This window comes from Pelodiscus sinensis, chromosome 13, assembly GCF_052426305.1.
Source record: "Pelodiscus sinensis isolate ZL-2025 chromosome 13, ASM5242630v1, whole genome shotgun sequence".
NCBI lineage: Eukaryota > Metazoa > Chordata > Testudines > Trionychidae > Pelodiscus > Pelodiscus sinensis.
Genome location: NC_143064.1, coordinates 46,661,220 through 46,677,957, shown reverse-complemented (window position 1 = coordinate 46,677,957; position 16,738 = coordinate 46,661,220).

Below are 16,738 nucleotides of genomic sequence, written 5' to 3'. Positions count from 1 at the left end.
GTCAGATTTAAGGTCCATCTAGCTTAATGTCTCGTCTTTCAACAGTGGCCAATGCCAGGTGCCCCAGAGGGAGTGAACGGAACAGGGAATCATCACATAATTCCTTCCCTGTCGTCCATTCCCAGCTTCTGGCAAACAGAGCCTAGGGACACTTCAGAGCATGGTTTTTTTTTTCATCCGTGTCCACCCTGACTAATAAATGGGCCTATCCTCCTTGAACTTATCTACTTCTTTTATGAACTCTGTAGCTTTGTGACTCAGACACATCCTCTGGCAAGGAGTTCCACAGGTTGACTGTGGATTGTGTGAAGAAATGCTTCCTTTTGTTTGCTTTAAACCTGCTGCCCACTCCTTTCATTTGGTGACCTCTTGTGTTATGAGAAGGAGCAAATAACACTTCCTTATGTACTTTCTCCACACCATTCATAATTTTATAGATCTTTATCATATTCCCCCTTAGTCATCTCTTTTCCAAGCTGAAAAGTCCCAGTCTTATTAATCTCTCATATGGAAGCTGTTCCAAACCTCTAATACGTTTTTGTTGTCCTTTTCCTTAGCTTTTCCAAGTCTAGTATATCTCTTTTTGAGACGGGGCAACCAGATCTGCACACAGTATTCAAACGTGGATGTACCATGGATTTATATAGGGGCAATATGGTATTTTCTGTCTTATTATCTATCCCTTTCCTAATGATTCCCCACATTCAGTTAGTTCTTTTGACTGTCGCTGCATATTTAGCAGATGTTTTCAGAGGACTAGTCATTATTATTGCAAGATGTCTTTCTTGCGTGATAACAGCTCGTTTGAAAGATATAGCCAGGATTGTGTTTTCCAATATGCTTTACTTTGCATTTATCAACAGTGAATTTCATCTGCCATTTTGTTGCCCAGGGTTGGGAGATACCTCTGTAACTCTGGAGTTTTTCGGAGTTCTTAAGTAGTTTTGTATCATCTGCAAATGTTGCCACCTCGCTGTGTGCTCCCCTTTCCAGTATCATATTATTAATGTGGATCAAAGAGGTTGTTACATGTATAAGAATCCTTCTGGTGTTTAAACGTCCTGAAAACGAAAGGGATGTTACATTCCTTGTTTTCACTTTTCCGTAGCCTATTCCGATGGAGTAGCAAACATTTATGTTGTAGAAATCCCCAGAGCGACAGAGCCCATCGAACAAGGACGCCTCATGCAACACAAATGAAGAACTTGAACTGTGCTAATTCTTGCCCGTTTGAAGGCAAGTGGGCCTTACATGGGATGACCGGAGTTCAGAGACTCTAAGTGCACCCCCACCCCACCAATCAAAGAAGGAGCCCATCTGGGCAGTGACCTGTCAGCTTGTTTTCAGTGAGAAGAAGGTAAACTATGGACTCAGGGAAGGATCGCTCATCCCTAGACTGTTTGGATTGTTATTAGGGATGTAAAGGCATAACCGGTTACTTGCTAAGCACGGCCTTTCCAGCATGCTTACTGGGGTAACCGGTTAACCAGTACCCGGCTCAGCCCCCCCAGCCTGTGGTGTGGTGCAGTAGGCCCTGCCCAGCTCCCCCGGGTTCACCACACCATGCTACGGGTGGGGGAGTTGCTCCGGCCCAGCTGGGCAGGGCCCACCATACCACACTGCAGGCATGGGGCTGCTCCAGGGCATCCCGACCATGTTGTGATGCAGCGGGCCAGTGAACCGGTTAAACATTTAGCGTCATTGGTTAACATTTTAAACGGGATTTTACATCCCTAATTGTAGTTGGGCAGAATAGCTGAGCGAGGCGATGGGGAATTGCAGAGTTGTTCGGGGTAGCCCCGGGAGACTTTGGGGAAACTGGCAGATTCCTAAGTCTCTGCTGCCTTTTGGAATCACAGGCTGTAACTCCCCTGTGCATGTACTTTACCGGCTCTAACGTCTCATTTCTTAGCTAATAAAGCTCAGCTATTTTACTGTAGAATTGGCGACTTGGCATTGTCTTTGGTGTGAGACCTAGGATGCTACTCAACCTGGTCTCACAGAGTCTATTTTGCCGGGGTGGCAAGATATGATGGGATCACAGACTAGGGATGTGAACGGGTAACTGGTTACTTGGTAAGCATCACCTGTTAAAGATAATGGTTAACTGTTAGCCGGGAGCAGCACCCCACTCCTCATGGCCCGCTGCAGGCAGAGGGCTGCTCCAGCCCTATGGGGCTGGCGTTGACAGACTTGCATGGGGCTGGAAGTGGCAGCCGGGTGGAGGGAGCTGCCCCTGCCCCATCCCGCCTCTGTTGAATCAGTTAACCAGTTAAATGTAAAGCCCTCTGAGATGCTCCAATCGAAGGCCATTATAGTACTTTGGGAGTTCACAGTTGGTGCAGGTTTGACGACATCTAATAATGGAACATGCCACCAGTTTGGGGTATCTACCCTGCTTTGGACAGTCTGCGCTGAGGGAGACACAGTCATGAGCCAGTCCAGCCAGCATGACATTGTACCGCGTGTTTTTGTTCTATATTAGTAAGCATCTACCACAACGGGAAGCTGGTTGCTCCGTTAGTTACTCCACTACACTGTTATTTGTATTAAACAAAGCCACGACCACATCCTACAAATCCCTACACGCAGAGAAGATTGCTGACAGATGGCCCTTTCATTAAGCAGGAACCAAGTTTAACGAGCCCCAGTGTCTGGAGGCTGAGGTGAGGCAAATTCCAGCTAGAAGCAAGGCACATGTTTTACCAGTGATTGTAGTTAACCATTGGAACAACTTGCCTCTTGATTCACAATAGGGATGAAAGCGAATAGTCAAGTAGTCAATTACTCATATTCCACCCTCCCCCCTTGCTGCCTCTGTATCAGAGGCAGCAAAGGGAGGGGAAGCAGGAGCTGGTGCTGACTTCTGGTCCCCTCTGGCCTTAAACTCCCTGGCAAACTAACAGTAGTGATGGGTGACCTTAGAAAAAAGAAAGGCTTTGGAAGGCTGAATAGACAAGACAATAAATCACAAACCCACTTTCAAAAAATAAAAAAACGACTTTTATTTTCAGGCCCTAAAACCTGGCCACAGCTCATCCAATTAGCTTCCAACGTTCTCAGGTACACTGTCCTCTGGCTGCAGATGTGTAGGCTGGAAGCAACGCAAGGCAGGAAGGTCAAACGCAGGCTTAGAACAGAAACTGTCTTCAAACCTGACATGAGACCATCCTGCCTAGAAATACACCAGGAACTGTGCACTTAGGGTGTAATCAGAGCCAGATGGTCTGCTCTCCCTCGGTCGTGGAACCAGCAGTTTCGGAGAGCCTGTAATCCTGGGCCAAGTTTAGCCTGCGCTTTGCGACTCAGAGGCATGTGGAACAGGAAATGTCAGCGGTGAGCAGCTTGCGACCCAGGAGGATCCAAGATCAGAGGTGAAATCCACATGCTCCCTCACTGCCAGCATGCCCCAGATATACTGCACACCGCACAGGAAGAGTGGGGGTGGGGAGGAGGCAGGTCCCCTGCAGCTAATGACACAGAGAGTTCTTCCCATCAAACAGCACAGCTGGAAGAATCGGCCCCCCGGTGCTGATATTAGCACTGTCTCTGGCCAGGCCGGGGGGTCCAGCCTTCGGTACAAGAGAAGAAAGCTGGGAACCCCCCGGCTTTCAGGAATATGGAGGGGGGGGGAGCTCCATATGGAATATGGGGGGGGGGAGCGGATAGATCAGTGAGTTCGGAGGAATCCGGGGCCTTTCCACTGCTCGGCTGTTTCCCTTTTGAGTCTGCGGGGATCTCGCCTGCTTGGGAGTGGCCTGGCTGCCGAGTCCTGTCTGCAGCACTGAGGTCTTCTCCCAGCCCCCACTGCACCATATACGCTCAGGTGCATGGTCAGAGGCTATGGGCGTCACCAAACACAGGAGCAGGACTGGGAGTGAGCATCACCGGGTGGCTGCCCCTTTAAGGGATGCTTGACCGCCTCCCCCCACACAGCAGCAAGTTGCCAGCTGAGCTGAGAGCTAGAGGGAAGCTCTGGGGTGTAGGAAGGTTTCCATAGGGTGACAGACCCCAGTTTAGGGTGGCTACCAAGGTACCTCAAGAATAGAGGACAGCTGCATTGAATGCATAGGGGGCCCAAGGCAGGGGGATGTGGGGTTCAGGAGTCTAGGCTGGGGGCCAGGGCAGGGGGATGTGGGGTTCAGGAGTCCAGGCTGGGGGCCAGGGCAGGGGGATGTGGGGTTCAGGAGTCCAGGCTGGGGCCCAGGCCAGGGGGATGTGGGGTTCAGGAGTCCAAGCTGGGGGCCCAGGGCAGGGGGATGTGGGGTTCAGGAGTCCAGGCTGGGGGCCCAAGGCAGGGTGATGTGGGGTTCAGGAGTCCAGGCTGGGGGCCAGGGCAGGGGGATGTGGGGTTCAGGAGTCCAGGCTGGGGGCCAGGGCAGGGGGACGTGGGGTTCAGGAGTCCAGGCTGGGGGCCCAAGGCAGGGAGATGTGGGGTTCAGGAGTCCAGGCTGGGGGCCAGGGCAGGGGGATGTGGGGTTCAGGAGTCCAGGCTGGGGCCCAGGCCAGGGGGATGTGGGGTTCAGGAGTCCAGGCTGGGGGCCAGGGCAGGGGGATGTGGGGTTCAGGAGTCCAGGCTGGGGGCCAGGGCAGGGGGACGTGGGGTTCAGGAGTCCAGGCTGGGGGCCAGGGCAGGGGGATGTGGGGTTCAGGAGTCCAGGCTGGGGCCCAGGCCAGGGGGATGTGGGGTTCAGGAGTCCAGGCTGGGGGCCAGGGCAGGGGGACGTGGGGTTCAGGAGTCCAGGCTGGGGGCCCAAGGCAGGGAGATGTGGGGTTCAGGAGTCCAGGCTGGGGGCCAGGGCAGGGGGACGTGGGGTTCAGGAGTCCAGGCTGGGGGCCCAAGGCAGGGGGATGTGGGGTTCAGGAGTCCAGGCTGGGGGCCCAAGGCAGGGGGATGTGGGGTTCAGGAGTCCAGGCTGGGGGCCAGGGCAGGGGGATGTGGGGTTCAGGAGTCCAGGCTGGGGCCAGGCCAGGGAGATGTGGGGTTCAGGAGTCTAGGCTGGGGGTCCAAGGCAGGGAGATGTGGGGTTCAGGAGTCCAGGCTGGGGGCCAGGGCAGGGGGATGTGGGGTTCAGGAGTCCAGGCTGGGGCCCAGGGCAGGGGGATGTGGGGTTCAGGAGTCCAGGCTGGGGGCCAGGGCAGGGGGATGTGGGGTTCAGGAGTCCAGGCTGGGGGCCAGGGCAGGGGGACGTGGGGTTCAGGAGTCCAGGCTGGGGGCCAGGGCAGGGGGATGTGGGGTTCAGGAGTCCAGGCTGGGGGCCAGGGCAGGGGGATGTGGGGTTCAGGCGTCCAGGCTGGGGGCCAGGGCAGGGGGACGTGGGGTTCAGGAGTCCAGGCTGGGGGCCAGGGCAGGGGGATGTGAGTATTAGTGTGGGGGGCAAAGGTGCCATTTCAGGAGGGTGGGAGAGGGGGCTGCAGTCACACATATCAGGTGGCTGCTGCACTCAGGGAGCGAGGGGAAAGTTCACAGCTGGCTGCGTCCCCCGTGCCCTCCCCTGGGCAGCCGGGAGGGAGAGAAAAACACAAGCTGAGCCCTGTCCCCTTGCTCCCTGAGTCAGGGGAAGAGGAAGAAGACCTGGTACATGGGGCTTAAGCCCCCGCAATCTCCCAGAAGGGCGCCATGGGAGGGGGGCACTAGGGACAGATGGGGGTGCACCCCCCCATAACCAGCCCCTTTTGCCTGCCTGGTGACCTGCTGCTGAGCAAGGCAGCCTGCAGGAGAGTCCCAGGGGCCCAGCTTGGTTGGGAGCAGCTGCAGCCAAGCACCTCAGCCAGCGCTGCCCTGGAGCCAGCAGCTTCCTTCCCCCTCTGGCCTCAGACGGATAGAGGCCATCCTGGGTCCTATTGGCAGAGGACAGCGAGCAAAACCCAGTTCTGGCCTCTAGGAAAGAGGGCGAATGACCACCTGCCCCAGTTGCTAGTGATGCCCAGGGAGAGGGGCTGCGAAGCGTAACCCCGCAGGGAGCAGGCAGGAGAGAAGACGGGAGCAGAGTGGGTCGCCTTGGTTCCCAGGCACTGGGGTTCACTAGGCTCCTGTGTGAGGCCTGGGCTCAGACCTGGCTGAGGGGCTGCACTTTAGTCTGAAGAGACAGCCCGAAGGCTGGAGAGAAAGGACTGCAGGCCGGTGGCCAGGGAGCATTCCCCGGTGCTGGGGCGGTGGAGCCAATGGAGGGAGCAGATGGAGTCTGGGTGACTCATTTATCTGCTCTTTCGAAGCGGCCCCCTTCCTCAGCGGCTGTGGTGAGCCTGAGCCGAGCTGTGCCTGAGATGGAAGAGGAGAGGGGAGGAAGGTCATCCATCAGCTGGTCCCCCAGACGGGCCCTCCCACGTTCCAGAGAAAGGCGGTGTTGGGAAAGACTGGAGCTGGCGGAGGTAGGACCGTTCTGGGAAGAAGGAAAGGAAGCGGCGCCAGCCATGACTCAGCCTCCAGGCAGCCAGCAAGTGCTGGTTCAAGACCCGTTTAGGCCCAGGCTACAGTGCACTGCGGGATGTGGGCACTGATGTCCCTCAACATGCAGGCAGGCTTACTTCCACGGTGGTAGGCTCCAGCATGGTAGGGGATCTCTCCTGGAGGTTAGCCTGCAGCAAGGGGGTTTCTCACTAGTAAGCAGGGTCTGAAGGAACGTGTCCCTGACAGCTAGCTGGAATGGGAGAGAAACCCCGGGCGTGTCTGTGTCAATACAGTTGGCTCCTGCTTGGCTTAGATGTGTTCACTCTTCAGCAGATGGAGTGGTGTTTTGCTCACTGTAATCAGCTTAATTGGTGACCCAACACCAGCGACGTTTGTATTCAATGCAGGGATGGAGCAACAAAAATGATGAGGGGTTTGGGGTGGGTCCCATATAAAAAGAGATTAAAGAGACTGGGACTTTTGAGCTTAGAAAAGAGGAGACTAAGAGGGGATAGGAGAGAGGTCTATAAAAGTGAGTCAGGAAAAGTGATTTGCTTGTTTCCATAACATAAGAACAAGTGTCACCAAATGCACTGTTGGCAGACAGGGCACTGAGCCGGATGGACCTTTGGTCAGACCCACTCTGGCCGTTCTGATGTTCTTATGATAGCTCAAATAACCAATGGTAGTAATTTCGTAGGAATACAGAAAAGCAGGACTGTGCTAAATGGTTCCCACGCGAGGGCTCACAGCAGTGGTGTAGCCAACTTCGGGTGGGTGAGCAGTGATGGAGCGCAGAGGTTAAGATGGAGCTCTGGGCTGAGCAGGGTAGAGCCCCAGCACCCAGGCCACTCCCCGGCGTGAGCAAAGTGGATGGCCACAGCCCACTCAGGCCCACCTGTGGCTACACCCTTGGCCCAGAGTGAGCAGAAAGAATCTTGCTAAGCAGTGGCTGGACTTCAGAGCTCTAGGAGAGAGAGGGAGGAGGGAAGGTTATTCTGGTCAGGAGGCTGCGTTCCCTCCCCTGCCTGGGCTGGTTTGGCCTGTTTCCCCCATTGTTCAAACCACAGAGCTCAGGAGGCACCCTTAGGTGCCTTTTTGTTATGGAAATGGTGCTGGAGCTGCATTTATTCTGCCCCTGCTTGCTAGGAGTTGAAATCACTGGGAGCTGAAATCACTTGAGTCTGATGGGCAGAAGTCACAGCAAAGAGGTGGATGGTGACTGAGCGCCAGCAGGGCAGCGCCAGAGAGATGCGATGAGAGGCCAGCAGGACGGCGCCGGAGAGATGTGATGAGCGGCCAGCAGGGCGGCACCGAAGAGATGTGATGAGTGGCCAGCAGGGCGGCGCCGGAGAGATGTGATGAGTGGCCAGCAGGGCGGCACCGAAGAGATGTGATGAGCGGCCAGCAGGGCGGCGCCGGAGAGATGTGATGAGTGGCCAGCAGGGTGGCGCCGGAGAGATGTGATGAGCGGCCAGCAGGGCGGCACCGAAGAGATGTGATGAGCGGCCAGCAGGGCGGCGCCGGAGAGATGTGATGAGTGGCCAGCAGGGTGGCGCCGGAGAGATGTGATGAGCGGCCAGCAGGGCGGCACCGAAGAGATGTGATGAGCGGCCAGCAGGGCGGCGCCGGAGAGATGTGATGAGTGGCTAGCAGGGTGGCGCCGGAGAGATGCGATGAGCGGCCAGCAGGGCGGCGCCGGAGAGATGTGATGAGCGGCCAGCAGGGCGGCGCCGGAGAGATGCGATGAGTGGCCAGCAGGGCGGCGCCGGAGAGATGCGATGAGTGGCCAGCAGGGCGGCGCTGGAGAGATGCGATGAGTGGCCAGCAGGGCGGCGCTGGAGAGATGTGATGAGCAGCCAGCAGGGCGGCGCCAGAGAGATGTGATGAGTGGCCAGCAGGGCGGCGCCGGAGAGATGTGATGAGTGGCCAGCAGGGCGGCGCTGGAGAGATGTGATGAGCGGCCAGCAGGGCGGCGCTGGAGAGATGTGATGAGTGGCCAGCAGGGCGGCGCCGGAGAGATGTGATGAGCGGCCAGCAGGGCGGCGCTGGAGAGATGTGATGAGTGGCCAGCAGGGCGGCGCCAGAGAGATGTGATGAGTGGCCAGCAGGGCGGCGCTGGAGAGATGTGATGAGCGGCCAGCAGGGCGGCGCTGGAGAGATGTGATGAGCGGCCAGCAGGGCGGCGCTGGAAAGATCCGATGAGCGGCCAGCAGGGCGGTGCCAGAGAGCAGTGAGCAGGCGGATGGTGAGTGACCAAGAGAGCAAGATGCCTCTTTACCTGCCCCCACTCAGTCGGACGGGACTACTTTAGTGGAGCAGTGGAAGGATCACGTTGGGAAATGGCTTGCTGAGCCTTCCAGTATGTAAGTCGCTCTGGCTGAGATCAGAGCAAGGGCTGGGCCTCAGAAGGTACAGTAGTCGTGGTGTGAGAGAACACAGCCCCGGAGTCACACCCTTCACAGCATTGTCATAATCAGTGAATAAAATATGCTTTGTTCAGCAGGTGACCAGATCTCCCAATTTTATAGGGACAACCCGGATATTTGGAGCTTTGTCTTATGTAGGTGCCTCTTACCCACCACCCAGTCCCGATTTTTCACACTTGCTGTCTACTTGAACAGTATCACTGGAAAACTAAGAACTCGCTAGTCAGCATTTCATACTGAAATGTGGGTAGCCACATTCTGTGTACAGTTCTGAATTCCCACTGAATGGGGTTGGTGGCACATGTTCAAACCCACCTAGCCCCAGTCAGGCACAACGGGACAAGCAGGCCTAAAACAAAGGTACCTCAGTTTGTGTATAGAACAGCCGGGGGAGGCAAGTGTGCAGTTTAGCAAACAACATCATGAAGGCTTTTTCAGGACAAGACCCCCATGTCTCCATTCTCAGGGCAGGAAGGAACTTTACCTAGGGGTAACCCTCAGGAAAATGGATTTCCAAGGGTGATTAAACTATCAAAGTAAGAGGCAAAAGAGCCTCAAGTTGCTTCTCCCTGTTTTTTTCTATTTCACCTAGGAAGACAAAAGATACAGCTTTGGGGGTCAGATCCTGACTGAACACCTGGTTCGCATTGTTCCTGGGAATGTGGTAAGAACTTCACCTTGCACCAGACTGGTTTGTTAAGTGTGTTATCTTTATTGCTCTTGTAACTAATCTCTGACTTTAGTGCCCTGTGGTAGTGGTCACTCACAGCCTATCTCTGTGTACTTAAACTAACTTGTCTTATTCTTTAATCAAAGCTAAGCCAGTGCTGGGAACTGTGTGGCTAACTCCATTTATGGGAGCAAACTGTTGTATATCCTTCCCCTTAGAGGGGCATGGGACCTAATACAGATGGACATCCGGGAGAGGGCTGGATAATGCGTTTTGGAGGCAAATCCAGGGACTGAACGGCTCTTGGGGTCCCTGTGGAAGTGTGGTGGAAGCCAGGCCTGTGGCTACACGCAGACACCCAGGGGGTGCCCTCCAGGCTGTTGGTGAGAAGCCCTGGTTGGGAGTTACAGCAGCAAAGCACTGTGAGGTACCCTACGTAGTCACACATGGGACACCCCCTCCAGATTCCTCACCGGGACTTTGTTTTTCCACGATGGAGACATCCCCACAGACGCTGTCTCAGGAGCGACCCTGAGCCCAGGGTGTGTTGGGGCAGGACTCTGGAGATTTAATACACCTGCGCGGGGCGGACATGCCCAGTAACGTCTGTGGTAGAGTCAGGCCTCCCTATGACATCTGAGTCCTCTGAGGAGCTGCCGGGAACCCCAGGCACCACCCAGGGTGGAGCTGAACAGTAAAACCCCGTAAGAAATAGTGCCAGCTCCATTGCCTCGTGCCACCCGTCTTCCCACCTACCTGCCAGCCTCCCAGGAGGAGTCTGGGAGAGCTAAAGCTACCCAAGTTTGCCTTAGCGTAAGACAGAGGCCCTGCTCCCTTGTATGCATCAGCCACCTCGTAGCCCTGTTCCCGAGAGGCAGGCTGCTAACCCACCCTCGTGTCTCCCTGATGCTTCCTGTTAGCGACAGTATTCTTCACTTCCTGTCCTCAAGTGTCTGAGAGCTGCCCTCTTCCATCCTGCGGTGGCTACATTATGGTGACGGATGCATTAGTCCCTCTCCAGCCATCCCGCCCCTCGACAGGGAGCGCTTTAGGGTCCTGAGGGCTGGAAGTGCTATCGATCAGGGGCGGGGAACTTCAGGCCCAGGGTCCTGATGCAGCCCCTGGCTTGCCCAGATCTGGCCCCGGAGGCTCGGGACTCCCCCTGTGCTGGCATTCCAGCCCCCACGGCTCCCCCATGGGGCTGGGGCACCCAAAATCGACTATCCTGTCCCTGCAAGGCTCTGGTGTGTGAGGGGAATGAGGGGAGCGTCTTTCTCCTTCTCAGTCACGGGCCACGGCAGTGAGGTGGCTTTTCCCTCTGCCTCTCACTTGAGTGTGGCCCCCGACTGATTTTTCGGTGGGTCAGCGGCCCCCGACCCAGAAAAGGCTCCTCTCTGCTATAGACCATGGGAAGGCTTGTTTGGAACGAGGGACCCTCTTTCAGTAGGTCCCATTGACAGGGACCAGAACCTTCGGGGAGTAAAGGCTTCCTGCAGATTTTCGAGTAGGGAGGCGCTAAGAGCCGCCCCCCTCGCCAGGGAGAAAAGAGACGCTGCTGGCCCAGCCAGCTTTCCCTGTCTAGCAGCTGGGAGGGAGAAATGTGCAGACCACAGGACTGCAGGAAGCAGACGGCAGCAGCTGCGGCCAGGGAGCTGACTCCTCCAAAACCGTCACCGCACGCTTTCTGCTGGCGACGGGGTTTTGTCCTCCACCCCGCCTGCTCCTTTCGCTGGAGTGAACTCCATTCCCTGGGAAGCTGGTGGGCAAAAGCCCGCGGGTCCTAACGTTCGGGGCCCTCGCCCAGCCGTGAACTGAGCCACACACGCAGCGTCCCAGCGCGGCGCCTGCCCGCACCCCAGGGAAAGCCCCCTTTGCCCGGCAAACTCCCCCTCTGCGTTGCCCAGCTTCTGCAGCCTGAAGACAGGGGCTAAGCCGTCAGGCAGCAGCTCGCAGCTCCCTTGCTCTCTGGCCAGCGCCAGGTGCAAGTGAGAGCACCCGGGGGCTGCTCTGAGGTGCCCCCGCCGACAGCAGTCCCTGCCTTTCTCTGCCCCTCCTTCTCCCGGCCTGGCTTCCTCGCTGCCCTGCTGTCCCACGACATGTTTGAGACACAGGCAGCAGTCCCAGGCCCCGGGCTCTCCCGGCGTTGGTAGAGAGATGGAGGGAAAGGTTGGAGGAATTGCCCCCAGCCCAGGGCCGGCCCACAACATTTTGGCACCTGAGGCAGGGAGCTCGAATGACGCCCCCCTGTCCCTCGCTTGGGCCAAAACTTTGGAAGGTCTCGATTCTGCCTCCTTCCCGTGCTGCTCCTCTCATGGTCCCGCTCTGCTCCCTACATCCGCACCAGAGACACAATTTTCTACACTCTGGCTCCTAGTGGCGCTCCCACAGTCTGGCTCCTGAGGCAGCCGCCTCAGTGCGCCTCATGGGAAGGCCGGCCCTGCCCCAGCCCTGTCGGGGTCAGGCTGAGGCAGTCCGGGCTGGCACCTTTCTCACAGCTGCCGTGGACGGTGGGTTCGTTTACTCAAAACACAAAACCAGCCCCGTTTCCGGGCCCAATGGTGCTGAAGAAAACGGCGAGCGTGGGCGGACGGGGTGGGGAGGGAACGGTCTGCAGCCACACAGCCCCAGGAGGGAGGTGTCGGCCATATTAGCCAGGTCTGGGCCGGCGGGTCCTTCGACAAGCAGATAACAGATCACAGAATCCTGGGACACTAGAACTGGAAGGGACCTCGAGGGGTCATCGGGTCCAGCCCTCCCGGCAGGAGCAAGTACCATTTAGATCAGAGATGGGGAACCTCAGGCCCGAGGGCTGAATGTGGCCCCCAGCGTGCCTGGATCTGGCCCCCAACACTCAGCCCCACCCCACCAGGATTGGGGAGCCTGTGCTAGTGCTCCAGCTCCTCCACTGTCCCACCATAGGGCTGGAGCGCACAAAATCGGCTAGGCTCCCTTCCCCCAGGCTCTGACGGGTGAGGGGAATGTGGGCGGATCGTTTTCCTCCTCAGTCGGGGCCATGTCAGTGAAGGGGTTTTGGTTTGTTTTTGGTTTGCTTCTCACTTGTGTGCAGGCCCCCGATGGATTCTCTGGGGGTCAGTGGCCCCCAGCCTAAAAACCCCTGATCTACATCATCCCTGACATGCCTATCTAACCTGCTCTTCAATATCTCCAGGGATGGAGATTCCACAGCCTCCCTAGGCAACTGATTCCAGTGTTTCACCGCCCTGACAGGTGGGGAGTTTTTCCTCACGTCCAACCTAAACTTCCCTTGCTGCAGTTTAAGCCCCTTGCTTCTTGGCCGATCGTATCCATTCCCCTGTGTGGGGCATCATTCCATTAGCTCCGTCCCTTCTCTGGCTGTGATCTTACTGCTTTATTATGCTGGGTTTTGCATTCGAAGAACTGGCTCTCTCTTACAGGTGGCTAGAAAACCTTCCACCTGCCACCCAGCATCGCCCACTGCAGTGTGGCTCCACAGGCAAAGGCAGCTGCAGCGACTGATTCTTTTTCATACCAAAGGTAAGTGAATAATAGGCCCTGATCCTGCAATTTGATCCTGGGATCCCTGTTGCCCGTTGGCTGCCGAACTCCGAGTATGGGCTCTGCCCAAACGGATCAGAGCCTGAGCCGGTGGAATTCAGGGTAGCATCCAGTGGGTACCAGCACGAGGCACGCAGCCAGTGTGCTGAGCTAGTCTGGAAATGCTCTTGCGGTGTCCACGGCTGCAGGCTGCCTGCTGAGTGGTCAGGGTCGTCCAGCGGGCAGGCTGCACTGCCCCCCTCTCCTTCCCTCCCTGTCAAACGTATGAAGAAAAGGGAACTCTGTTTTCAGACTGCATCACGCTTTGGGTTTTGCAACCTTGGGTGGAAATGGAGGCTATAAAAAGCTGACCTGTGACAGCTGCGACAGCTCTGGCACGGGTACCATGCGTGCATGGCAGGCATCCAGACAGGCCAGCTGTGCTTCGCCTCCTGTCTGGGGCTTCTCCTTTGACACCCTGCTCCGCAGCCGGCTCTGTCGCAAGCCCAAACTCAGCAAGGAGAATTCAGGGGAGGGAGGGTCATGGGGCTAGTGCGTGAGACTGGGGGGGGGGGGCAGGCAGTCTGGGCTCTGCTCTGCTGCTGAGTCATTCGGTGTCCTCACGCAAGTCCTGGCACCGCTTGGTGCCTCAGTTTCCCTGCCTGCAAAGGAGGGGCAGTGAGCGCACTGAGCTAAGGGAAAGTGCCCTCCGAGCCTGTGGTGGAAGATTGTAGCTAAGTACCATGTAGTAGCCAGGGGGGAAGTGGCAGGAGAATCTACCTCACTTCTCCCACTGGACCTGTGGGCTACTAGAATCTGACTCACGTGGTTGGACTGATTTTCCCTGTTCCTGCTCCTAACGCACTGAATAACAAAGGAAGCAAAGTGACCGGTGGATAATTCCAGTGGCTCCGGTCTGCCAGGGGCTGCAGCATTCGCCTCCTCTGCTTCCTCCTCCCGCATGAAATATTTTCCCCAGCAGGAGAGCTTTAGAGAGACCCTCTACCCAGCCCCTTGACTGTGGGATTGGCCCCTGGCACTGCTCCCACTGGGCCCCACATGGCTTGCTTTTCTGGGGAGGCAGCCACAGTGGGGCTAGCTTTGAGCTCAGTGAAGGGCGGAAGAATGAAGGTGGACAGATACCCCTGGCAGAACAGACACCATCTTGGCAATGGGGCACAATGCTTTATAACTGGAGCGGATATGCATAGGGTTGCCAGATGGTTGAAAGAAAAATACCTCCCCCCCCTGAAAAAAACCACAGGGAAAAAATTCTGTTGAAGGAAAAAAAAGGAAGGGAGACCAAAGTTGTTGAGCAAAGAAAAAAAGAATAAAAAGACTCCAAGACTTATTAAGAAAAAAAAAAATAAAAAAAATAAAACAGCATGTCTCCTTTAAGAGTAAGTGCAGGGATAGGAACAGGGGAGCGGTTGAGCACTAAGACCTAGGGGAATCATTGCATCCCTTGGTCTTTTTGCCAGCAGCCATTTTGTGCTGGCAGCCTTGTGGAACCAGGTAAGCATGGGGTCTGGAGTTGGGGCACTGGGGGTGTTGGGGGCTGGGCGGGGGAAGCTGGGTGCTGAATGTTTGTAGGGTTGCTAGGTGCCCGGTGTTTTCGCCTCCTGGCCGGGGAAAAAAATCAGAAAATACCGACATCTTAGGAGGTGAAAATACCAGACTGTCCAGGTGAATTCCGGACACCTGGCAACCCTAGGTATGCAGGAAACCAGCAACTGTGCTGTCTGCCTAATGCCATGACTGGTGTTCAGTGGCAGGGGCTTTTAAGAAGCCGGGGTTCCACAGCAAAAACTTGGGCTGCTCAAAATGTTTCCACGGACACTCGTTTGGACAGATAATTGGCCTAGATGCCATGGGGAGGGTCCAGCCTGCCAGAGGCCCTGGGTGGGGTGGGTGGTGGGCTGGCTCTGGATTGTTGGGATGATTGGCAGCTAGGAGCTGGTTGCTAGGCAGTCAAACAGGCTCTGCTGGGCCTGCCTGCAAGGAGGGGGGCTGAAGAGTCACTGGTTTGGGGCTTGGACTCTGGGGTTCTGTCGCCCTGCAAGGGGTGAGACCTGGCTAGAGAGCCAAGTCCCCACCTGCCCCTGGGAACCCTGTGGAAGAGGATGAGAGGGAGAGAGCACAGAGCTTTTGCCTGTTTGGATATAGGGCTTTCCCCACAGCCCTGCTGCGGTCATGGGCTCCCACTGCCGGTCCAGCCACAGCTGTGAGGTCCCACCGCCTGGCCTCCCAGCTCCAGCCTAGCGGGGCTGCCTGCCTGCGGAGTTCACTGGCAAGTCTCATGTTCACCGGTTCCCACCCCTAAATGGAGGGGGGCCGCGGGAAGCTGTGCCCTGCAGGGGGCGTGGCTGTCTTAAGCCCCGCCCCTTTAGAACAGTGACCCTCTCCGGAATGTGAGAACTTCCACCTTCCCTCAGCTGAGAGCAGGATGGGGCCAGCCCCACGGCCCGGCCTGTGCGGGCAGAAGGGAGTTACACAGTGCAAGGGCCTGCCTGCCTCGGGTGATCGGGTTAGAGCTGAGTGCAGGTTTGGGGGGCACCGATGTCCCTGCGGGGAGATGTCCAGCACAAAAGCTCTTGCAGAGCATTCTGGGAAATGTCAGAGGAGCCGGGCACTACCCTGGTGCAAGGTGACCTGGCAGCCCCAGCACTGAGAGTAGCAGCTGGGACTGTAGAGCGCTGTCCCGCGCCGTTTGATTCGAGGCCCCCTCGCACCTCCATCGCTGGGGTATCTGCCCACCATTCCAGCTGGAGCTCCTAGGGGACTTGGCAATGGTAAAACAGCATTGCACCCACCCTCTGTGCAGTAGGCAATGATTATTAACCCCATTGCACAGAAGGGGAAACTGAGGCATGGCTGCCATTCCTCACCTCCTCTAGGCAGGGAACAGCCAGGAAGAGGGGGGCTGGCCTCTGGGGCAGTGTGTTGTGAGCAGTGCCTGGAAAGCGGAGCAGGGCAGAGCCAGGCAGCTGTGGGGGGCTGGGAGTGGGTATTTGGCAGGGCGAATGTGAGAGAAATCATCTCTTCGGACTCAGGGCAGAAGAACTGAAGCCCTAAGACCAAGGCAGCTCTGGGTCTCTGCTGAATGTACCATGAGTGCTCGTCGCGGCGGTGGTTTGGGAAGTGATCTGAGACCACAAAACTCATTACACAGAGGACAGATGGAAATAACTCACAGCCCCTCGGACCTGGGATTTCAAGCAGATCTATGAACAGGTCTGTAGCCCATTTAAAATCCCCGGAGCCATCTAATCTCCCAGAGGTGGGGCGGCAGGTCTGTCATCCTCAGATCCATTTCCTCCCGGGTGCTAGCACAGAGCTCTGAGCCACGCTGGGGCTGCAGATTTCATGCAATCCGCATGCTAACGAGGCTTAGTCTCCCCAGACCCTCCTCTGGCTCCTAGAGGATTTACAATCAGGGGAGAGTTGGCTTTGTAAATAGTTTTTGCCTGTTCTCTTATCTAGGTGGGACTGGAGCCTGCAGGGGCCTCTCAGGCCGCATCTCCACGGGGGAGAAAACTGCCTCCCAGCGTATGTCAGAGCCCAGGCCAACTGATGTGGGCTCAAGCGGCAGGGTTAAAATAGCAGTGTAGACTTTCAGGCTCAGGCTGGAGCCAGAACTCTGAGACCCACCCCTCTCGTAGGGTTTGGGAGCCTCTGCCGGGATGGGGCTGGCGATAGACCTCTCCTTAGGGCGAGCGCTCGGAGTGCTGA